General features: G+C 41.7%; 1 pseudogene; it reads right to left on the bottom strand.

The window, feature by feature from the left end:
• Positions 1-625: 625 nt before the first annotated feature.
• LOC121549560 overlaps positions 626-21,988 on the bottom strand; it is a 27,057-nt pseudogene continuing 5,694 nt past the window's right edge.

Genomic DNA, 21,988 nt, shown 5'->3' with positions numbered 1-21,988 from the left:
GCAATGTCAATTCTTGATTATTTTTTTCTAAATACTTACTTTTATGTTTGCTAGCTGGACAGGCTGCCAAGTACTAAACAGCAAACCAATCAATACTTGTGTACTATCCAGGTACTATTTATTCTGATCACATCTGCCAATCACGTTCTCCGTACCTAACATACTAAACACAGCTGGTGACAGCTTTAAAGAGATCTCCGTCCGACAAACTGCTATCAGGTAAAGTATTTTTTATATTTGTTATCTATTTAGTTATAGAAACATGATACCATCAGTGTAAGCAGTAAAATAACTCCCAACTTTACTTAGAAGGCAGCAACCATTTCAAAGGAAACAAGCCACATTAATATCAGGTGTGGATAATTAGTGCAGGGGTTCTCAAACTTTTTGGTTCCGGGGACCTCTTTTGTGATAGCAAATTCATCAGGGAACCCCTCGTAATCAGGACACAACTCCAGTGAGATACAAATAGCAAACAAGGAGTTTTTCTGATTTTGGCAGTGCATGGCCGGACGAACCTAGTCTCAGGCCCTGGGAAGGAACATTTTCAAGGCTGCCAGCATCGGAGAGAACATTTTGTTTTCAAGTTAATTTCCTGTAACTCTACACCAGGGTTTTTTCTGGATCAAAAAGGGGCTGAGGTGGTGGGCGTGACAGGGGGCGTGGCAATGGGTGCGGTCGGCCCGTCGGCGCGGCTGAATTTCTCTACAGCCCCATCTTGGCGGTGTAGAGAATAAACATTTTAGACAATATCCTGCAATTCTACAATTTTCTCCATGGAGCTGAGAGGAAATGTTGCCATTTTAAAGTTAATTCTATGCGATTGTATATATTCTGGCATGGAGCTGAGAGACAATTGTGCAGTTTTAAAGGTAATTTCCCGCAATTTTATGCATTTTGACATGCTAATGCTAAGTTATTTTGCTCAAATATAATAACAAAATAATTACTGCTAAAAGGAATTTTCAATTCTCCCTGACTGTCTAGCTTTTATTTTAGTGATCTATTACCTTTCTACATACTTTATATCTGGTTTTTGTCGTTTAAGTTTACGCTGAAAGCATTTTCCATCCTGAATATTACACTGGTTTGGCCCGCCCAAGGAACACAATGGCAGAAATATCCCTGTACACATTTTCGGCGCATTCGAGCTGATCACTTTTGTCAAGTCGGTGACTATCATTGGACACCGCCTTTCAGTGTGTTGCATTATGTGATAGAAATTGTCTGACTTGCGCCTACATGTCATCTGCATGAACTTTACAAAAATTATGTGATCAAAGGTCATGAAGCTTTGACTGCAGTCGACTGCAAGTTTCTGTAGTTGCTCTTCACCAACTTCTTCCTGCAGCCATCCCCTGCATTGTGGGAGGCTCTATTGTCATCCAATCATTAGGGTGTTTTTGATTGACCCAGCAATTCATATATACAGTGGATATACACTGAGTGTACAAAACTTTCGTCTGCAGTCGGTTGCTTCAGCCTTACCACTCTAAGGAGCCCATTGTCATGGGGCACAGAGATTTTTTGTTGTTGCAGCTTTAACATGAATGTAAGTCGCTTCGGATAAAAGTGTGTGCTTATTAACACTAATATACTACAATTCTACACATTTTTCCATGAGGCAGTGAGAAAACCTAGCATTTTTTATGCTGAAATTACAGTGCATTTATGTAAAATATATGCACTACCGTTCAAAAGTTTGGGGTCACTTACAAATGTCCTTGTTTTCCATGAAAGCATACATGAAATGAGTTTGAATGGGAAATATAGCAAAATGCATAGGAAATGTAGTCATTGACAAGGTTAGAAATAATGATTTTTCATTGAAATAGTAATTGTGTCCTTCAAACTTTGCTTTCGTCAAAGAATCCTCAATTTGCAGCAATTACAGACTTGCAGACCTTTGGCATTCTAGTTGTCAATTTGTTGAGGTAATCTGAAGAGATTTCACCCCATGCTTCCTGAAGCACCTCCCACAAGTTCGATTGGCTTGATGGGCACTTCTTACATACCATACGGTCAAGCTGCTCCCACAACAGCTCAATAGGGTTAAGATCCGGTGACTGTGCTGGCCACTCCATTATAGACAGAATACCAGCTGTCTGCTTCTTCCCTAAATAATTTTTGCATAGTCTGGAGCTGGGCTTTGGGTCATTGTCCTGTTGTAGGAGGAAATTGGCTCCAATCAAGCGCCGTCCACAGGGTATGGCATGGCATTGCAAAATGGAGTGATAGCCTTCCTTCTCCTTTTACCCTGTACAAATCTCACACTTTACCACCACCAAAGCACCCCCAGACCATCACATTGCCTCCACCATGCTTGACAGATGGCATCAAGCACTCCTTCAGCATCTTTTCATTTGGTCTGCGTCTCACAAATGTTCTTCTTTGCGATCCGAACACCTCAAACTTCGATTTGTCTGTCCATAACACTTTTTTCCAATCTTCCTCTGTCCAGTGTCTGTGTTCTTTTGCCCATCTTAATCTTTTCTTTTTATTGGCAAGTCTGAGAAATTGCTTTTTCTTTGCAACTCTGCCTAGAAGGTCAGCATCCCGGAGTTGCCTCTTCACTGTTGACGTTGAGACTGGTGTTTTGTGGGTACTATTTAATGAAGCTGCCAGTTGAGGACCTGTGAGGCATCTGTTTCTCAAACTAGACACAATGTATTTGTCCTCTTGCTCAGTTGTGCACCGGGGCCTCCCACTCCTCTTTCTATTCTGGTTAGAGACAGTTTGCACTGTTTTGTGAAGGGAGTAGTACACAGCGTTGTACGAGATCTTCAGTTTCTTCGAAATTTCTCGCATGGAATAGCCTTCATTTCTCAGAACAAGAATAGACTGACGAGTCTCAGAAGAAAATTCTTTGTTTCTGGCCATTTTGAGCCTGTAATCGAACCCACAATTGCTGATGCTCCAGATACTCAACTAGTCTCAAGAAGGGCAGTTTTATTGCTTCTTTAATCAGCTCAACAGTTTTCAGCTGTGCTAACATAATTGCAAAATGGTTTTCTAATGATCAATTTGCCTTTTAAAATGATAAACTTGGATTAGCAAAAACAACGTGCCATTGGAACACAGGACTGATGGTTGCTGATAATGGGCCTCTGTACGCCTATGTAGATATTCCATTAAAAATCAGCCATTTCCAGCTACGATAGCCATTTACAACATCAACAATGTCTACACTGTATTTCTGATCAATTTGATGTTATTTTAGTGGACAAAAAAAATGTAAGGACATTTCTAAGTGACCCCAAACTTTTGAACGGTAGTGTATACAGTTAAAGTTGGAAGTTTACATACACTTCCACATATATTTCTATGTACATATATATACAGTGCATTCAGAAAGTATTCAGACCCCTTCACTTTTTCCACATTTTTTTACATTACAGCCTTATTCTAAAATGTATTTAAAACATTTTTTCCATCATCAATCTAGACACGTTACCCTATACAGGTTTTTTGAAATGTTTGCAAATGTATTACAAATAAAAAACAGAAATACCTTATTTACATAAGTATTCAGATCCATTGCTATGAGACTCGAAATTGAGCACAGGTGCATCCTGTTTCTATTGATCATCCTTGAGATGTTTCTACAACTTGATTGGAGTCAACCTGTGGTCAATTCAATTGAATTGACATTATTTGGAAAGGAACACACCTGTCTTTATAAGGTCCCACAGTTGACAGTGCATGTCAGAGCAAAAACCAAGCCATGAGGTTGAAGCAATTGTCCATAAAGCTCAGAGACAGGATTATGTCGAGGCACAGATCTGGGGAAGGGTACCAAAAATGTCTGCAGCATTGAAGGTCCCCAAGAACACAGTGGCCTCCATCATACTTAAATGGAAGAAGTTTGGAACCACCAAGACTCTTCCTAGAGCTGGCAGCCCGGCCAAACTGAGCAATCAAGGTAGAAGGGCCTTTGTCAGGGAGGTGACCAAGAACCTGATGGTCACTCTGAAAGAGCTCCAGAGTTCCTCTGTGGAGATGGGAGAACCTTCCAGAAGGACAACCATCTCTGCAGCACTCCACCAATCAAACCTTTAATAGAGTGGCCAGACGGAAGCCACTCCTCTGTAAAAGGCACATGACAGCCCACTTGGAGTTTGCCAAAAGGCACCTAAAGGACTCTCAGACCATAAGAAACAAGATTCTCTGGTCTGATGAAACCAAGATTGAACTCATTGGCCTGAATGCCAAGTGTCACGTCTGGAGGAAACCTGGCCCCATCCCTACGGTGAAGCACGGTGATGGCAGCATCATGCTGTCGGATGTTTTTCAGCGGCAGGGACTTGGAGACTAGTCAGGATCGAGGGAAAGATGAATGGAGCAAAGTACAGAGAGATCCTTGATGAAATCCTGCCCCAGAGCGCTCAGAACCTCAGACTGGGTTCACCTTCCAACAGGACAACGACCCTAAGCACACAGCCAAGACAATGCAGGAGTGGCTTTGGAACAAGTCTCTGAATGTCCTTGAGTGGCCCAGCCAGACTCGAACCCGATCGAACATCTCTGGAGAGACCTGAAAATAGCTGTGCAGCGACGCTTCCCATCCAACCTGACAGGGCTTGAGAGGATTTGCAGAGAAGAACGGGACAAACTCTGCAAATAAAGGTGTGCCAAGCTTGTAGCGTCATACCCAAGAAGAGTCGAGGCTGTAATCGCTGCAAAAGGTGCTTCAACTAAGTACTGAGTAAAGAGTCTGCATACTTATGTAAATGTGATATTTCAGTTGTGGTTTTTTATTTACATTTGCAAACATTTCTAAAAAACCTGCTTTTGCTTTGTCATTATTGGGTATTGTGTGTAGATTGATGAGATTATTATTTTTCAAAGGCTGTAACGTAACAAAATGTGGAAAAAGTAAAGGGGTCTGTATATGCGGCGGATGCACTACCGGTCAAAAGTTTTACAACACCTACTCGTTCAAGGGTTTTTCTTTATATTTTACTTGCCCAAACCAGATGGGATGGTGTATCGCTGCAGAATGCTGTGGAACCATTCTGGTTAAGTGTGCCTTGAATTCTAAATCACAGACAGTGTCACCAGCAAAGCACCCCCACACCATAACACCCCCTCCTCCATGCTTTACGGTGGGAAATACACATGGGGAGATCCTCCGTTCACCCACACTGCATCTAACAAAGACACAGCGGTTGGAACCAAAAATCTCATGTTTGGACTCCAAACCAAAGGACAAATGTGCATTGCTCGTGTTCCTTGGCCCAAGCAAGTCTTTGCAGCAATTCGACCATAAGGGCCTGATTCACACAGTCTCTTCTGAACAGTTTATGTTGAGATGTGTCTGTTACTTGAACTCTGTGAAGCATTTATTTGGGCTGCAATTTCTGAGGCTGGTAACTAATTAATTTATCCTATGTAGCAGAGGTAACTCTGGGTCTTCCATTCCTGTGGTGGTCCTCATGAGAGCCAGTTTCATCATAGCGATTGATGGTTTTTGCGACTGCACTTGAAGAAACTTTAAAAGTTCTTGAAATGTTCCGTATTGACTGACCTTCATGTCTTAAAGTAATGATGGACTGTCATTTGTCTTTGCTTATTTGAGCTGTTCTTGCCATAATATGGACTTGGTATTTTACCAAATAGGGCTATCTTCTGTATACCTCCCCTAACTTGTCACAACACATCTGATTGGCCAAACGCATTAAGAAGGAAAGAAATTCCACAAATTAACTCTTAAGAAGTTAATTTAAATGCATTCCAGGTGACTAACTCATGAAGCTGGTTGAGAGACTGCCAAGATTGTGCAAAGCTGTCATCAAGGCAAAGGGTGGCTATTTGAAGAATATCAAATATCAAATATATTTAGATGTGTTTAACACTTTTTTGGTTACTACATGTTCCATATGTGTTATTTCATAGTTTTGATGTCTTCACTATTATTCTACAATGTAAAAAATAGTAAATATAAATAAAAACCCTTGAATGAGTAGGTGTTCTAAAACTTTTGACTGGTAGTGTATATATATATATATATATATATATATATATATATATATTGTGTTGTAGTTCCCTGTTTTGTATGTTATTATTTATTCATTAATTAATACGTGTCACATATCAGTTTGCAAACAATGTAAATAAATAATTGAGTTAACAAAACTGCATACAAACGTTGTCTCTTTTTTGCTTTCTTGAGTAAGGCAGCTCCAAAATGCAGGTGTTTCAGCCTAGCTCAGTGCTTTCTGTGGTGGTGGGGGAGCCAGCGGAAAATACGGAGTGTAGGGGTTGGTAATGTTCTCTAGCTGCGCCGTGATTGGCTTAGTGTTCTGTCACTCATTGGGACACTACATCACTGCAAAATCTACGGGGAGAGCTTGAAAATTCAAGCCCCTTGGGTGCTGCCATAGAGTTACTTTAGAAGTGCCCATCCAAGAAGGCGCAAGGTCATTGGCCACAGATAAAATGACGTCAAATCACGTTATATCTACCATAGCTTTGATTGGACTGATAATGTCAACATCATACTTTCAAAATCTTAGCTAGCAAGCTAGACAAGCAGTCATCATCATGAATCAAGTCGACAATCTGCTGGCAAATCCTTTTCAATCCTTGTCATATGAAGATAAATTATAGATAAAACGAATCGGTGGTCATTGGCCATTGGACATAAACATTACACAACAAGTTTGAAATTGCAAATTCAACAATGAGTGGTTTGGAAGGAATCAGTGGCAAACTGCAAGCGTTGCAAAGCAATCACTAGCCTGCTATTCAGTGGAGTGGGTGTGTGGTCCAATTGTGGATTTAAGTGTCTCTTTTCCAAGCTTAAAAGGATGAACATTCACATGCAACACCATGGGCCAGAAAATATTGAATACATTGGCCATGCTGTCAGTCCAGCATGACTTCTGCCGCGTTCAAAACAACTGGAAACTCTCAGACTTCAGTGAGTTCAAGTCAACTGGGAACTGAAAAAAATTAGCCCCGACTGGGAAAATAAGTTTTGAACAGTCATCCAACTCGGAATTCCAAGTCGGGAACTCAGGCCTCTTTCTAGAGCTCCGACCTGAAGATCACTGACGCCATGATTCAACCTTGTTTTTTTCCAGGTTCCCAGTTGTCTTGAAACCACCATAAATCCAGAGAATGCCAGACTTTGATGACAAAGTTTGATGACAAAATTTGCCCACAAGTAGGACCGCCGCACAGCACAACAAAGTGAGTCTAAAAATGTATTGTATGCTGCTGCATAAATTATGTAATATGCCAGGGAGATATGTATACTTTAGCAAAGAAAATAATACTAAGTGTATATTGTGTAGTAAGCTGTTAGTAGCCCATGTGCCTCACCCTAATAATTTGGTCCCTTTTCCCCTCATAACTTAGCCTACTGTTCTGACTTGGTGGTGCACATGTAGCCTATAGCCTGTTTTAGAGAAATGTAATCATTGAATATTGAAGAGCTTTCATTGTCTGCTTATATGCCCCCTTTATTTATCCTACGGTTCTGACTTGGTGTACAGGGAGAATACTGTAAGAACGGCCCATGTTCTGAGTTCTGTCGCTGAACAAATAGTTATATTGACTACGGCCATCCTAGCTCGCTCATTAATGTCTTAATCGAAATTAAGGATTGCATCTTATTTGCTCGTCGTTCCCTTATGCCATAGTTTGTACATCTCAATTGTCAGTAGAAACCACATTTGTTTAAGCAAGTCAGCCATATCAGCTATGTTTTTTTAATAGCCAGGTGTAGCCGTGTTAAGGAAGCACTCTCCACTGGCGGGAGTTTGGAGAGCGCAAGTGAAGAGCCACGCCTATGGTGCGTCTTAGCCTCTGTAATAATTCATTTTAAACAAATTCCAAATGCAAGCTTCGAAAGTAAATTAGCAATTTCAAGCAATTGTTACATACCAAAATACCAGTAGGCCTATGCTAGTAATTGTCTCTGGCTACATGTAGAGTAATCCACATAGACTCTGTGCCACAAAATGAGTGACAAAACATTTAAAAAACCTTGTCAGATAAATTCAAGTCATCAGTCTCAAGTCAAAGTCGAGTCCCGAGTCTTGAGGCTCCAAGTCCAAGTCAAGTCTCAAGTTATTTTATTTTCTATTGTCGTGTATGACGATTATGACTATTTTAGAGGAACAAAGAAAATAATGTTTATCTTAGTTCAAAAGTAGCCGTTTGTGGGGTGACGCCCCAGGGGAGACTGGTGATTGGACCGCAGATGGAGCAACCCATATTTTTACATTGTTTATAAGTATATGCTGGAGGCACAGGAAAGCAGAGCGGCCATTGCAATCTGGGATGTTGCTCTCCGGGGGTTTCATGACACCTGTAACTCATGCTGAAAGCTTGTGATATCAATAAACTTATGATCAAAGGTTCAGTATGAGCGGACTCCTTTGTTTATCAGCAATAATTGCCAGCATTTACTCGATACGACACTATCAAGTTGAGTCTTAAGTCATCAAATGTGTGACTTGAGTCCACAACTCTGCTAGCTAGGGCTGCAGTCCAAGCATGTTATTTTTACCCCCTCAGCCCTCGTGCTAGACACTTTCCCTATGGGGAATCCCCGTCAAAATCGGATGCAGTTTGATTGCCATTTTAAGGTCCAATTCACAAACGTTGCGCCCTCAGCCCTAGATTTAGCTCAAGGGAGGAGTGAAGTACTTTGATCACTGGCGGTGTTGATATGACCCACAATTCAATGCAAACTGTAGTCGTGTCAAACTCCAGTGGCCGCGAAGTGTCAAATTGCATCAACATGGCTGCATTTTCAGCATGTCAGACAACATTATGATGTTAGCTTGCTAATAAATATCTAAATTACATGGATTTTAGCATTAGCAAATTGCCTAGTCGCATAGTGAGGAGCCTATAAAACATAGCTAGCTTCATAAACATATTTTTGGGAATTCTGAACTGTATTGGAATAAATGACCAAGCTATAAAACTAGCTGGCCAGCTATGGGTAGCTAGGTACCTGACAGGAGTGCTAGCTAGCTATGTTAGCTTGCTAGGTACATTAATATCAAATCAAATCAAATTTTATTGGCCACATGCGCCGAATACAACAGGTGCAGACATTACAGTGAAATGCTTACTTACAGCCCTTAACCAACAGTGCATTTATTTTTAACAAAAAAAGTAAAAATAAAACAACAACAAAAAAAGGGTTGAGAAAAAAAGAGCAGAAGTCAAATAAAATAACAGTAGGGAGGCTATATATACAGGGGGGTACCGGTGCAGAGTCAATGTGCGGGGGCACCGGCTAGTTGAGGTAGTTGAAGTAATATGTACATGTGGGTAGAGTTAAAGTGACTATGCATAAATAATTAACAGAGTAGCAGCAGCGTAAAAGGATGGGGTGGGGGGGCAGTGCAAATAGTCCGGGTAGCCATGATTAGCTGTTCAGAAGTCTTATGGCTTGGGGGTAGAAGCTGTTAAAAAGTCTTTTGGACCTAGACTTGGCACTCCGGTACCGCTTGCCGTGCGGTAGCAGAGAGAACAGTCTATGACTAGGGTGGCTGGAGTCTTTGATAATTTTGAGGGCCTTCCTCTGACACCGCCTGGTATAGAGGTCCTGGATGGCAGGAAGCTTGGCCCCAGTGATGTACTGGGCCGTACGCACTACCCTCTGTAGTGCCTTGCGGTCGGAGGCCAAGCAGTTGCCATACCAGGCGGTGATGCAACCAGTCAGGATATCCTCGATGGTGCAGCGGTATAATTTTTTGAGGATCTGAGGACCCATGCCAAATCTTTTCAGTCTCCTGAGGGGGAATAGGCTTTGTCGTGCCCTCTTCACGACTGTCTTGGTGTGTTTGGACCATGATAGTTTGTTGGTGATGTGGACACCAAGGAACTTGAAGCTCTCAACCTGTTCCACTACAGCCCCGTCGATGAGAATGGGGGCGTGCTCAGTCCTCTTTTTTTTCCTGTAGTCCACAATCATCTCCTTTGTCTTGGTCACGTTGAGGGAGAGGTTGTTGTCCTGGCACCACACGGCCAGGTCTCTGACCTCCTCCCTATAAGCTGTCTCATCGTTGTCGGTGATCAGGCCTACCACTGTTGTGTCGTCTGCAAACTTAATGATGGTGTTGGAGTCGTGCCTGGCCATGCAGTCATGGGTGAACAGGGAGTACAGGAGGGGACTGAGCACGCACCCCTGAAGGGCCCCCGTGTTGAGGATCAGTGTGGCAGATGTGTTGTTACCTAATAGCTTTAGGTTGGTTGTTTTTAAGTTCAACTTCAAGATTTCCACATTGCCTCTCCTATCACTCTCTCTCGCTTGGGCAAGGGACTTTTAAGCTACACTCGGATATGACAATGTAAATCATCATTCGAGGGCTGTCTACTTTGAGTTTGGACTGCAGCTTAGGACAGTTACTGTTAACCATTAGGCTGGAATGGCATATGAAAACAAGGTACGTATTCAATAGGGCACACCGTAGCAAAACATTTTACAACGGAAGCGAAAAGAGTGTTTGTTATTGGATATGTTTACATAGTCCCTCCCTGTTTCAGTACGTTTTCTTCCGTTTGGTGCTAAATGAATACAACCCTGTGTATTTGATCACTGCGTTTAGACTAACATAGAAAATGTTTAGACTAACTTCAAAATGTTTTCTTCTCAACACTGAATACCATTTGTGTCGGGAAGAAAATGTGTTATGTATTTACACCCGGGGAACCCTTTGCAGGACAGATAGATCACGGAGAAAGAGTTATTTTCATCTGTCAGGGTAAAAGCCACCTGTAATTCCCAGCCTCCAGAACTGTAAACCAATTTAGAAAATGGATGAGAGGAGATGGGTAATGTCCTGGGGAGGGAAACATAATGTTGAGGTTTTTGGGAGGAAAACACAGCGTGATCTGAAAATGGTAAATGATGCACCATGGTTTGTCTTTTTCTCTCCCTCTCTTCCCCTTCTCTCATTTTCTCCCTCCCTCTCTATCTTTGATCTGCAATCCTGCTTGTTCTACCCCAAGGCCTGTCCCCTTGCTCATCATTTTCTGGTCCCACACTAACTTTTGCTCTCCTCCCTCCCTCCCTCCACATCCACTCTCTCCCTCCAGCCCTCTCTCTCCCAATCTCCCTCAATTGTTGATGGAGTGTGCGCTGTGAAGTGGGTATGCACTCTGTGGTCCGGTTGGCTCTGGCACCGGCCATAAACGTCCAGGCATCCCGTAGTGCACCGTCAGCGTTTTGGAGAGATGATCACCTGTTCTTCAGGGCCATACATCAAACAGGAAGCCCTGCTGACTGGCTTCACTAAGGCTAAACTGACCCCGGCCACACGCATTGCTTTGTTTACTGGGCATTTTGTAGTTTTTAGTTTAGACATTGATTTGTTATGGATTTTTGATATACAGTGTACAGTCGTGGTCAAAAGTTTTGAGAATGACACAAATACCAATTTTCACAAAGTCTGCTGCCTCAGTTTTGATGATGGCAATTTGCATATACTCTAGAATGTCATGAAGAGTGATCAGATTAATTGCAATTAATTGCAAAGTCCCTCTTTTCCATGAAAATGAACTTAATCCCCAAAAGCCATTTCCACTGCATTTCAGCCCTGCCACAAAATGACCAGCTGCCATCATGTCAGTGATTCTCTTGTTAACATAGGTGAGAGTGTTGACGAGGACAAGGCTGGAGATCACTCTGTCATGCTGATTGAGTTAGAATAACAGACTGGAAGCTTTAAAAGGAGGGTGGTGCTTGAAATCATTGTACTTCCTCCGTTAACCATGGTTACCTGCAAGGAAACACGTGTCATCATCATTGCTTTGCACAAAAAGGTCTTCACAGGCAAGGATATTGCTGCTAGTAAGATTGCACCTAAATCAACCATTTATCGGATCATCAAGAACTTCAAGGAGAGAGGTTCAATTGTTGTGAAGAAGGTGTCAGGGTGCCCAAGAAAGTCCAGCAAGCGCCAGGACCATCTCCTAAAGTTGATTCAGCTGCGGGATCGGGGCACCACCAGTGCAGACCTTGCTCAGGAATGGCAGCAGGCAGGTGTGAGTGCATCTGCACGCACAGTGAGGCAAAGACTTTTGGAGGATGGCCTGGTGTCAAGAAGGGCAGCAAAGAAGCCACTTCTCTCCAGGAAAAACATCAGGGACAGACTGATATTCTGCAAAAGGTACAGGGATTGGACTGCTGAGGACTGGGGTAAAGTCATTTTCTCTGACAAATCCCCTTTCAAATTGTTTGGGGCATCTGGAAAAAAGCTTGTCCGGAGAAGACAAGGTGAGCGCTACCATCAGTCCTGTGTCATGCCAACAGTAAAGCATCCTGAGACCATTCATGTGTGGGGTTGCTTCTCAGCCAAGGGAGTGGGCTCACTCACAATTTTGCCTAAGAACACAGCCATGAATAAAGAATGGTACCAACACATCCTCCGAGAGCAACTTCTCCCAACCATCCAAGAACAGTTTGGTGACGACCAATGCCTTTTCCAGCATGATGGAGCACTTTGCCATAAGGCAAAAGTGATATCTAAGTGGCTCGGGGAACAAAACATCGACATTTTGGGTCCATGGTCAGGAAACTCCCCAGACCTTAATCCCATTGAAAACTTGTGGTCGATCCTCAAGAGGCGGGTGGACAAACAAAAACCCACAAATTCTGACAAACTCCAAGCATTGATTATGCAGAATGGGCTGCCATCAGTCAGGATGTGGCCCAGAAGTTAATTGACAGCATGCCAGGGCGGATTGCAGATGTCTTGAAAAAGAAGGGTCAACACTGCAAATATTGACTCTTTGCATAAACTTAATGTAATTGTTAATAAAAGCCTTTGACACATATGGAATGCTTGTAATTATACTTCAGTATACCATAGTAACATCTGACAAAAATATCTCATAACACTGAAGCAGCAAACTTTGTGAAGACCAATACTTGTGTCATTCTCAAAATGTATGACCATGACTGTACTGTAAGGTCCCCATTTAAAGATTTGAAGTGTAGTAGTGTATTTTACAGGTTGGTAAATGTGAAATATGCCTGCATACTGTACTTATGAATGTCTTGGTGACATGCTCAGCTGTTTTATTTTCTCCTCCTGTTGTGTCTTTGTCTTTCGACTCATTCTTCAAGAGTGGATGATGGTTAAGATTTTCTTACTCTACTCCATACTACATGGGAGACTGGTTGGTAGAGATTATCCCTGTAGATTATCCCTGTAGATTATTCCTTATGTCAACCCACCATTCCTGTTGCCAAGACTCATTCAGGCCTAATGGCTAGAAGACATGCTAGCATTTTCCAATAAGCATCATTGAATTAGAAGATAGCCAGTCGATGTCATTGTTGGAAGTAACTCCACACAGACACAGAAAACAGCAGTCAGTCACATTTAATCAGGGCAATTTGACACTGATTTCTTGACAGCTGGCTTCTCCATTCCTCACTCTGTCTCCAGTGATTCAAATCATAACCAAAGCTAGACAGCGACATCTTAACTTCAGCCATACCCATACTAAAGCGAAATAAATCTGAAAATATTGATTAATTAGAACTGTTCACAGTCTTGCTCCCATCTGCAGCTAGTCTGGCCAAGCGATACTGAACTGCTCACAAAACCAACATCTATTTATTTTCACCCAATAAATCAAAAACAATTCACATGTATTTCTGAGAGAGGCAGTGGGGATTTTTCAGAAGGTTCTCTAAGTATGCAATTAGACCTATACTCTGGTTGCTATTCCCTTCTCACTTCTCAGTTTAATGACACAGAAATGGAAAGGTGTCCCAGTGGATTAGAATGAGTTATGTACAACTATTATGCATAAAAATGACTGAGTAGTAGCATTCATCATGCATGAAAGTGAGTGAATAGACTGTTCAAATACCAGCCCAAACTCCAGAGGATTGCAAAATTCCATGTGTGTATGCATTCACGCGTGCATGCGTGTCAGTGTGTGAGCATGTGTGTGTGTGTGTGTGTGTGTGTGTGTGTGTATGTGCGTGTGTGCTTGTGCGTGTGTGCTTGTGTGTGTGAATTAGAAAGAGACTGATGTAGAGCAAGAGAGACACTAATAGAAAGTGTGTGTGTGTGAGAGAGAGAAAGAGAGACACCTCAGAGAGCCTCAGAGAGCTCAAGGTTCACTGGTTCACATTGAGAATTTCTTCTTTTTCAATCAAGCTCCATTTTATATTCCTGCTGTCTCAACAATCCCTTCATGTCCAGAAATCCAGGATAATGGCATTGATACTAAGACTCTAAACATACTCCCAAAAGAAATCAAGACAGGACTCAAAACACACACACGCCGCACACACGCACACACACAACATTTCAATCTCAATTTGTGATCTCACTGCAATCCCAGAGATTCCTCCAGGGACTAGACACAATCATCAAATGACTGGAGCAGATTGAGATTGATCTTTGACCCACACTGTTTCAATAAACATCAAGATCATAAATTAATTTCCAGCAGCAGTAGATTTGTGGGAGGATAGATGCGTAAACTGTTCTCCTGCTACCATCCCACTGGGCACAGACATCAATTCAATGTCTAATCCACGTTGGTTCAAAGTTATTTCATTGAAATGATGTGGAAACAACGTTGATTCAACCAGTGTGTGCCCAGTGGGATGAGATTGAAACCCATAGTCAGTGGACTGCTACCGACCAGAGAAATATTACAATATCTGTGCAAGAGATGTAAATATGGTTTGAAAGATTAAAGGGGCAACCTGGCATTCAAACATCAACAAATACAATGGAAACTTCTTAGCTAGGCTAAATAGTTACTTGACACATTTAATGTCAATTCATAATTTCATGTTCGATGGATCGATCAAGGAAATGACAATGACAATCAATACGATTTTAGTTCACTGAGAATATAACACTTTCTCATGAGAGTATTTACAAAAACAGAAGCTCTTCACTGTATTTCTTAGAACCTCTTTATAATCGATGTATTTTTCAACCTTTTGGCCTTTGTTTGTTTAATCCATAGCCATGGTAATGCAGCTCACAATGCTCACAGGAACATTATTGTTTTTCTCTTCACATATACTTGTCAATCATCCTTAATGTTCACCTAACACATGAGTCATGACATGTAAACACTGCAGCAGTACTACATTCTTATGATCTGTAAGAAGAACCCTTCATTTGTTTATAGTACAATCGAGGTGTTTTTAAATGAATTGTACAAACATATATTAATCATTGACACACAGGTCAAAACAATGAATTCCTGTTTGGATTTTGATTTCTGCATTGTGAATGTTTTCAAATCAAATCAAATGTTATTTGTCACATGCGCCGAATACAACAGGTGTTTGGAATGCTTACTTACGAGCCCTTAACCAACAATGCAAAGTTTTTAAAATGTAAGTAAGGAAAATGTGCTAAATAAACTAAAGGAAAAATAGTAACACAATCAAATAACAATAACGAGGCTAAATACAAGGGGTACCGGTACCGAGTCAACGTGTAGGGGTACAGGTTAGTCAAGGTAATTGAGGTAATATGTACGTGTAGGTAGGGGTAAAGTGACTATGCATAGATAAAAACAGAGAGTAGCAGCTGCGTATGTGAAGAGTGTGAAGGAATGTGAATGTATGTGAATGTACAGTAAGTGAGTGTGTGTGTGTGGCGTCAATATGAGTGTGTGTGTTTTCTGTTTGTGTACGTGTGTGTGTGTTGGAGTGTCAGTGTAGTATATGTGAGTCCAGTGAGTGTACATCGAGCCTGTGCAAAGAATAATAATAAAATAAGGGGGTTAATGCAAATAGTCTGAGTAACCATTTGATTAACTGTTTAGCAGTCGTATGGCTTGGGGGTAGAAGCTGTTAAGGAGCCTTTTGTTCCCAGACTTGGTGCTCCGGTACCGCTTGCGATGTGGTAGCAGAGAGAACAGTCTATGACTTGGGTGGCTGGAGTCTTTGACAATTTTGGGGCCTTCCTCTGACTCTGCCTGGTGTAAAGTTCCTGGGTGGCAGAAAGCTCGGCCCCATTGATGTACTGGGCCCTGCGCACTACCCTCTGTAGCGCCTTGCGGTCGGATGCCGAGCAGTTGCCATACCAAGCAGTGATGCAACCAGTCAGGATGCTTTCGATGGTGCAGCTGTAGAACGTTTTGAGGATCTGAGGTCCTAAGCCAAATCTTTTCAGACTCCTATCTTGGTGTGTTTTGACCATGATAGGTCCTTAGTGATGTGGACACCAAGGAACTTGAAGCTCTCGACCCGCTCCGCTACAGCCCTGTCGATGTGAATGGGGGCGTGCTCGGCTTTCCTTTTTCTGTAGTCCACGATCAATAATAATATAATAATATGCCATTTAGCAGACGCTTTTATCCAAAGCGACTTACAGTCATGTGCGCATACATTTTTACGTATGGGTGGTCCCGGGGATCGAACCCACTACCCTGGCGTTACAAGCGCCATGCTCTACCAATTGAGCTACAGAGGACCACAACTCCTTTGTCTTTCTCAAGTTGAGGGAGAGGTTGTTGTCCTGGCACCATACTGCCAGGTCTCTGACCTCCTCCCTGATACAGTTCTGAATATATATTCTAAACACGTGATTTAAAAAAAATATATATATATATTTTTAAACATTTTAGCAGAAGCTCTTATCCAGAGCAACTTACAGGAGCAATTAGAGTTAAGTGCCTTACTGAAGGGCACATGGAAAAATGAGTACCAAGTCGGCTCAGGGATTGGAATCACCTACCTTTCGGTTACTAGCCCAATGCTCTCAACCTCTGGACTACCTGCCACCCTAACAAGTAATACTGACATATGATAACTTTGTTGACTTCCTTCCCAAAAGAAGTTGCTACTATATAGAGGGAACTAAAAACGGAAAGGGACTGACTCGGGCAGCCCCGCAACGGCACAGTGACAGGGTTAAGGGAACCGTTCCTGCTGAAGAACTTGGTGAAGGCCTCTTCTAGTACAGTGGCCATCCTGCTCTGGTCCACCTCGCTGATGAAGCCCAGTTGGACCAGCTCAACAGCCAGTTCCTGAACATTCTCATTGGGTAACAAATCACAGCTTACAGTACAGTGTATTCACACCCCTTGACTTTTTCCACATTTTGTTGTGTTACAGCCTGAATTTTAAATGGGTTACATTGAGATTTTGTGTCACAGGCCTACACACAGTACCCCATAATGTCAAAAGGGAACAATGTTTTTAGAAATGTTTACAAATTAATTGAGTCAATAAGTATTCCACCTTTTGCTATGGCAAGCCTAAATAAGTTCAGGAGTAAAAATGTGCTTAACAAGTCCCATAATAAGTTGCATGGACTCACTGTGTGCAATAATAGTGTTTAACATGATTTTTGAATGACTACCTCATATCTGTACCCCACACAATTGTCTGTAAGGTCCCTCAGTCGAAGAGTGCATTTCAAACACAGATTCAACTACAAAGACCAGGGAGGTTTTCCAATGCCTCGCAAAAAAAGTGCACGTATTGGTAGATGGGTTAAAATAAAAAAATAAGACATTGAATATCCCTTTGAGCATGGTGAAGTTATTAATTACACTTTGGGATGGTGTATCAATACACACAGTCACTACAAAGATACAGGCGTCCTTCCTAACTCAGTTGCCGGAGAGGAAATCAAATCAAGTTTTAATCAAATCAAATGTTATTGGTGGCATACACATGTTTAGCAGAAAACTAGGAAAACCTAGTTCAGTCTGCTTTCCAACAGACACTGGGAGACAAATTCAATAACCTAAAACATAAGGCCAAATATACACTGGAGTTGCTTGCGAAGATGACATTGAATGTTCCTGAGTGGCCAATTTACAGTTTTGACTTAAATCGTCTTGAATATATATGGCAAGACTTGAAAATGGCTGTCCAACATGACAGAGCTTGAAGAATTTTAAAAATAATAATGTGCAAAGCTCTTAGAGACTTACCCTGTAATCGTGCCAAAGGTGATTCTAACATGTATTGACACAGGGGTGTGAATACTTATGTAAATGAAATATTTCTGTATTTCATTTTTAATAAATGTAAAAAAAATTCTAAAAACATGTTTTCTCTTTGTCATTATGGGGTATTGTGTAGGTGGGTGATAAAACAATATATTTAATAAATTTTGAATTCAGGCTGTAACACAACAAGATGTGGAATAAGTAAAGGGGTATGAATACTTTCTGAAGGCACTGTAGGTGTCTGTCCAGTTTGTCCTCCAGCTTCCACAGTAGTGTCAGATTATGTTTTGCACACTCCTCCACCGGCTCAATATTACACTGCATCTGAACAACCTGTAGTTTAGCCAGACTGGTCTCATAGACTAGGCGTAACATAGTAAACGTAAATCTGGGACACTCAAATTAGTATGATATGTTATGTTTGGTATGGTTACATAAGACAGAAGGTTACTTAAAGCAAAACAAAAGGAGGGTGGTTGGTCGGGGTGCATGGGTGGGCATATAATGCAAACGTCTAGCAATCCAAAGGTTGCGTGTTCGAATCTCATCACTAATTAGTAACTTTGCAACTGCTTACTACTTTATTGCAAATACTTTGCATGTTAGCTAACCCTTCCCCTAACCCTAAACATTTACATTTACGTCATTTAGCAGACGCTCCTATCCAGAGCGACATACAGTTAGTGAGTTCATACATTATTTTTTAAAATATATTTTTTTCATACTGGCCCCCCGTGGGAATCGAACCCACAACCCTGGCGTTGCAAACGCCATGCTCTACCAACTGAGCTACATCCCTGCCGGCCATTCCCTCCCCTACCCTGGACGACGCTGGGCCAATTGTGCGTCGTCACTAAACCTAAACTTAACCCTTTAACCTAACTCCTACCCTTAACCCCTAACCATTAGAGTTAGCTAATGTTAGCGTTAGTCACCTAGCTAATGTTAGCCACGACAAATTGGAATTCATAACATATCAGACAAAATGGATGATGGACATCCACAAATTAATACATACAGTACCATACGAAACATATCATACTAAATGGATTGTCCCGGATTTACGTACAGAATAATACAAAATACACTGAGACAACGTTAGTTCAGCAGGTTCTGGGGTGGGGGTTTTGACGGAGGGGGTGACAATGGGGGATTTGACAGGGGACTGCTGGGGCTGCTGGAGAGAGAGCAGACCGAATGCTGTCAGGATGTACAGTGGGGAAAAAAGTATTTAGTCAGCCACCAATTGTGCAAGTTCTCCCACTTAAAAAGATGAGAGAGGCCTGTAATTTTCATCATAGGTACACGTCAACTATGACAGACAAATTGAGATAAAAAAATCCAGAAAATCACATTGTAGGATTTTTTATGAATTTATTTGCAAATTATGGTGGAAAATAAGTATTTGGTCACCTACAAACAAGCAAGATTTCTGGCTCTCACAGACCTGTAACTTCTTCTTTAAGAGGCTCCTCTGTCCTCCACTCGTTACCTGTATTAATGGCACCTGTTTGAACTTGTTATCAGTATAAAAGACACCTGTCCACAACCTCAAACAGTCACACTCCAAACTCCACTATGGCCAAGACCAAAGAGCTGTCAAAGGACACCAGAAACAAAATTGTAGACCTGTACCAGGCTGGGAAGACTGAATCTGCAATAGGTAAGCAGCTTGGTTTGAAGAAATCAACTGTGGGAGCAATTATTAGGAAATGGAAGACATACAAGACCACTGATAATCTCCCTCGATCTGGGGCTCCACGCAAGATCTCACCCCGTGGGGTCAAAATGATCACAAGAACGGTGAGCAAAAATCCCAGAACCACACGGGGGGACCTAGTGAATGACCTGCAGAGAGCTGGGACCAAAGTAACAAAGCCTACCATCAGTAACACACTACGCCGCCAGGGACTCAAATCCTGCAGTGCCAGACGTGTCCCCCTGCTTAAGCCAGTACATGTCCAGGCCCATCTGAAGTTTGCTAGAGTGCATTTGGATGATCCAGAAGAGGATTGGGAGAATGTCATATGGTCAGATGAAACCAAAATATAACTTTTTGGTAAAAACTCAACTCGTCGTGTTTGGAGGACAAAGAATGCTGAGTTGCATCCAAAGAACACCATACCTACTGTGAAGCATGGGGGTGGAAACATCATGCTTTGGGGCTGTTTTTCTGCAAAGGGACCAGGACGACTGATCCGTGTAAAGGAAAGAATGAATGGGGCCATGTATCGTGAGATTTTGAGTGAAAACCCCCTTCCATCAGCAAGGGCATTGAAGATGAAACGTGGCTGGGTCTTTCAGCATGACAATGATCCCAAACACACCGCCCGGGCAACGAAGGAGTGGCTTCGTAAGAAGCATTTCAATGTCCTGGAGTGGCCTAGCCAGTCTCCAGATCTCAACCCCATAGAAAATCTTTGGAGGGGAGTTGAAAGTCCGTGTTGCCCAGCGACAGCCCCAAAACATCACTTCTCTAGAGGAGATCTGCATGGAGGAATGGGCCAAAATACCAGCAACAGTGTGTGAAAACGTTGTGAAGACTTACAGAAAACGTTTGACCTGTGTCATTGCCAACAAAGGGTATATAACAAAGTATTGAGAAACTTTTGTTATTGACCAAATACTTATTTTCCACCATAATTTGCAAATAAATTCATAAAAAAATCCTACAATATGATTTTCTGGAAAAAAAATTCTCATTTTGTCTGTCATAGTTGACGTGTACCTATGATGAAAATTACAGGCCTCTCTCATCTTTTTAAGTGGGAGAACTTGCACAATTGGTGGCTGACTAAATACTTTTTTCCCCCACTGTAGATACCATTCCTGACATCCTCCAGGAACTTATCCAGTTCCAAGGCAGGAAACTGAAACAGCTTGAGCTGCACGTCCGCCTTTATCTCAGTGATGATGAGGTTGTGGTCCATATCCTTAATGATCTCCTCTAAGGCATTCTCAGGGATCATATATGACTCACAACCTGGATTTGGTCTTATGTAGCAAAATTTGAAATGCTGTTTTTTACATTGGATAAAAGTAGCGACTCAGAGCTACAAAATTGTATATCATACACTGCATTTTTGAGGAACAATGGGAAAGTAATTCTGCTTTGAAAGTTGATAAACTTGTAAACTCACTTTTGAGAAAATGGCATTTGAATGTTTTGTCTACACCCATTCAGCATCGTTCACACCCTCTTTAGCTTCAGCCCCACCCATCTCGTTTCGCTCTGGCCGATGATTTGTTTACCTCTGGATGATATGAAAACAGCATAACCAGCTCTGCTGGCAACAATTTCATTAAGATTGTTTGCCGACGTTTACTGACACCGGCCATATTCAACGGGTGTTGTACCGTTACACTTTAGCTTAAGACATGTAGCTAGCTAGGTAAACAATTATGTAAGATCACACACGTCACGTAACGTTAGCTAACGAGCCAGCCAGCCAACGTTAGCTAGTTGAAAAACAATGAATAATAATGTCATACACGTAACGTTAGCTAGCTAGCTAACAGTACACTTTAGCTTGAAATTAAACCACTTTCTGTCAAAATTAGAAACTTGTAATATCTGAAAATATAGCTAGCTAGACTATCTTACCCGTATACATAATCATGCATGATGGGCGCGTCTCCCTCTCACGGATGCATTGCCACGGTTGCCCTTAGTTTGAAGATTTTCGCCATCTCTTTTGCTATCATACTCTAATTCCACTGATTTAAAAACTCGATCCTCCAGAAAGTGGAGAGCAACACTTATGCAGCTCCACTACATTATATATATTTTTTTAAACAGCGTTCGACAGGATTACCAACACAATTCTGACCAGCTCAAATAGACAGAAGGCTTCAACATGGCAGCAGTGATGCCAACTTAGCAATTTTGTTGCTAGATTTAGCAACTTTTCAGACTACCCTGGCAACTTTTTTTTCAAACAGCACCTAGCAACAAATGTAGCTACTTTTTTAAAAAAATATTTGGAACATTTAGCAACTTTTGAAAAGTGACTAAAATGCTAAAATGCACACATTTTCCCTCTAAATGACACAAAAACGATTTTCT

The sequence above is a fragment of the Coregonus clupeaformis genome, chromosome 34 (genome assembly GCF_020615455.1).
Source record: "Coregonus clupeaformis isolate EN_2021a chromosome 34, ASM2061545v1, whole genome shotgun sequence".
Lineage (NCBI taxonomy): Eukaryota > Metazoa > Chordata > Actinopteri > Salmoniformes > Salmonidae > Coregonus > Coregonus clupeaformis.
The sequence above is the reverse complement of the archived record's forward strand: the minus strand, read 5'-3'. Positions and strand labels throughout refer to the sequence as shown.